Here is a 3,658-nt window from a genome sequence, read left to right on the forward strand (position 1 = left end):
TTCAGCAACTTGTACAGAGGCAGCGCCTTCTCGCCAAGACGGCTAACAAACCTACTGATTGCTGCGACACAACCAGTTAGTCGTTGCACATCTTTGAGACAAGTTGGCCGTTTGATACACAGGATTGCCTTGATCTTTTCCGGGTTAACCTCAATGCCTCCGTGAGAGACTATGAAGCCAAGGAGTTTTCCGGCTGGCACGCCAAAGACGCACTTCGGCGGATTCAACATCATCTTGTACCGACGGAGATTCTCAAAGGTTTCGTGAGGTCGCCGATCAAGTCGGATCCTTTCCGGGTCATGACCGCGATGTCGTCGACGTAGGCGTGCACGTTCCGGCCAATTTGGTCCTTCGAGCACCGCCGCATCGTACGTTGATAGGTGGCACCTGCGTTTTCAAACCAAAAGGCATAGTACATAGCAAGAAGTGCCAAACGGGGTAATGAATGAAGTCGCCTTTTGGTCGGATTCCTTCATCCGGATCCGATGATACCCGGAATACGCATCAAGAAAACACAGAAGTTCCGCCCCCGCCGTCGAATCAATGACTTGGTCAATGCGCGGCAAGGGGAACGGATCCTTCGGGCAATGCTTGTTCAAGCCAGAGTAATCGATGCACATTCTTAGTATTTTCAGTGTTCTTTTTGGGTACAAGGACGGGATTCGCGACCCACTCGGTGTGAATAACTTCTATTACAAAACCTGCTTCTAGTAACTTTGCTAGTTCCATTCCTATGGCGCGGCGCTTCTTATCTCCAAAGCGTCGCATAGCTTGCTTCACCGGTTTAGCCCCCGGATTTATGTTGAGGTAGTGCTCGGCGAGTTCCCTAGGTACTCCGGACATGTCGAAGGTTGCCATGCGAAGATATCCATGTTAGCGCGGAGGAACTCGACGAGCGCGTCTTCCTATTTGGGGTCCATGTTGGCTCCGATCGAGACTTGCTTGCTAGGGTCATCTTCCTTGAAGTTGACTTTCTTGGTCTCTATCGCGGCCCTGAAGGAGTTTTTCTATTCGGAGATCTGCTTCTTGGTGGTTTGCATCTCAGTCGGATCCACCGCGGCTCTGTAGCCTTTCAGCTCTTCTCCGGATATGACAGACTCTGCGAAGGCGGCTTCGCCCAACTCGCACTCGTGAGCCTTTTTGTAGTCTCCGGTTATGGTGATCATACCATTTGGACCCGGAATCTTGAGCTTGTTGTAGATATAGCACGCTCTTGCATGGAACTTGTGGTAGGTGGGCCTGCCGAAGATGACATGGTAGGAGCTCTTGAAGGGCACAACTTCAAACGTGATCTTTTCTTTGCGGAAATTATGAACATCGCCGAAGGCCACGGGAAGTGTGATGCTGCCGAGGGAGTTCGCCTTTTTACCCGGAACCACGCCATGAAACTCAGTGTTGCTGTGTTTCAGCTGTTCCTTGGTGAGGTTCATCCGCTCCAGAGTCTCCAGGTACATGATGTTCAAGCTGGCTCCGCCATCCATGAGGCACTTGGAGAAGTCATACCCGTCTATGCGGGGACTCACAACCAAGGCGTAGTATTCCTTTGGCACAATGGCGGGATGATCCTCCCTGTCAAATGTGCACGGAACTTCCGACCACCTGACATACTCGCGGCACGGCCGGAACCGTGGCGTTCGGGATCCGGGTAGCTGATTTTGTAGCACGGACCGTGGGGGTTCCGAGGAAGGTGTGGTAAGCCCCCACGCTCTTTTTCTCGAAGGGGTTGGATTTACTCGCGGATCCGGCTTTGGGATTCGGCGAGTTATCATCCTCGTCCATCGCCTCGGAACTGTCCTCTTCCTTGTCCTTGTTCTTGCCCTTGCCTCCTTTGCCGCGTGGGCGGTGCTTCCGGGCTCGCTTGTATCCTGCCTCCGGGTCGTTCTTTAGGTCGTTGACCCACTTGCGGTTGCGGTTGGTGTGAGTGGACTTCCCGTAGCCGGATCCAAGTGGGCCGGGCAGGGCATGTCTCTCGTACTCCTCGTAGGTTTGCGGGGCGCGGGATCCGCCGGCGGTGACCTCGGTGCCATGCCGGCCGACCCCGCCGGCTCCGCCTCCGCGGCCGCGTCCTCTTCCGCCTCCCGAACCTCCGCGTTGGAACGCCATGGCGACCATGTCGGATCCGCCACTCTTCTGGTCATCAGGGTTTTTGCGTTTGTGGCCGCTGCTGTTACCGTTATCACGGTTCTTCTTTTGTTGGTGCAGGGGGATTGCTGTAGCTGCGATATCACCGCCTGCGTCGTCATCGGCGGCAGTGTGATCACTGGCAATGGAGATCATCTCGTCCAAAGTCAGTTTGTTAGCGTTAGCCAAACATGTAAGCTTATGCCTCAGCAATCCTCCTCTCTGCAGTCCACCAATGAAGGCGTACATGGCAGTGGTGTGGTCGACGTTTTCGCACTCGTTCCTGCATGCCAACCATCGTGTGAGGAAGTTTCTTGAGGATTCTCCCTTCTTCTGGATACAAGCTTGTAAGTCGCTTGCCGTGGCGGGTCTTTTGTAGGTGCCTCCGAAGTGTTTCTCAAAAGCGGTCTTCGGGTCGAACCGAGCAAAAGATAGAGTTTTTCTCGAGGTCGCCGAGCCAGATCCGGGCTGGTCCTACAAGGTACAAGCTGGAGCATGCGGCGGGCGATATTAGGGGTTCCTCCGGCAAAGGTTACTCGCATTGTAGTAATCCTCAATCCGGGTATCCGGCCTTTCGGTGCCATCATAATGCTTCAGATTTCCGGGTAGCTTGAGGGAGCTCCTTGGCTTTGGTTCCTCTCGAATCATCCTGCCAAAGCACTTTGGTCCGATGTAGTCGGTTCTGTATTCGTTGAGGCGTTCCCGCGCGTCGCGCGAGCCGTGACGGGGGACCGTGAGCGAGAGCGAGATCTCCGGCCACCGCCTCCGCCTCCACCTCCGCCGCCACCGCTAGGTGGTGGTGAGGAGACCTGCGAGGGGGCCGATCCGACCTCCCTGCTTCCGCCCTGCGAGATTCTCCCCGGCCCTCCCGGTGCCGGCTCCGGCTCTCGTGGCTGCCTTCGCCGTGACGCCGGCTGCCCCGGTCGTTCCGGCTCCGGCGGGGCTCCGGTCGCGCTCCTCATTCCGGCTCCTCCTAGGCTCGGGCTCACGATCAATATTCTGATTCCGGCGAGGTTCCGGCGTGCGCTCCCTGTTCCGGTTTCCGGAGGGCATCACGATGTCGCGGATAACAATTCCACCATGCCCTTGAGGCCTGGTGTTTCCGGCTGGACTACGGCGACGAGGGGGACGCGGGTAACCATTAGGCGGAGGAGAGGCGTTGCGGTACTTGTCTCGTCCGGAGTACATTGCATCCTTTCCCTTTCTCGGATCCGACGGTGGCGTCTTTGATGGTACGGGGATCGGATTTGGGTGTTCCCCGGCTTTCCTTCGCGTTTCGAGGATCCGGTTCGCGACTCGTCATCTCGATGGCGATTGTTGTGGGCGTCCTTCGCGCGGTGGAGACGCAATGCTCCGGGTTAGATTCCAACTTGCGCGAAGTATCCGCCTTGCTCTGCTGTTTAACCGCCGAAGCGACGAGCGTGCGCAAGTAGTTGATGTCAATCTCCTCGTCACTTTTCTTCAGAATTTCTGCAGCTTGCGCCATATTGTCCTTTGGGGTGGCGAGCGGCTGCCGTTCGGCAGGGTTGCGAAGTTG

Source organism: Lolium rigidum, chromosome 1 (assembly GCF_022539505.1).
Source record: "Lolium rigidum isolate FL_2022 chromosome 1, APGP_CSIRO_Lrig_0.1, whole genome shotgun sequence".
Lineage (NCBI taxonomy): Eukaryota > Viridiplantae > Streptophyta > Magnoliopsida > Poales > Poaceae > Lolium > Lolium rigidum.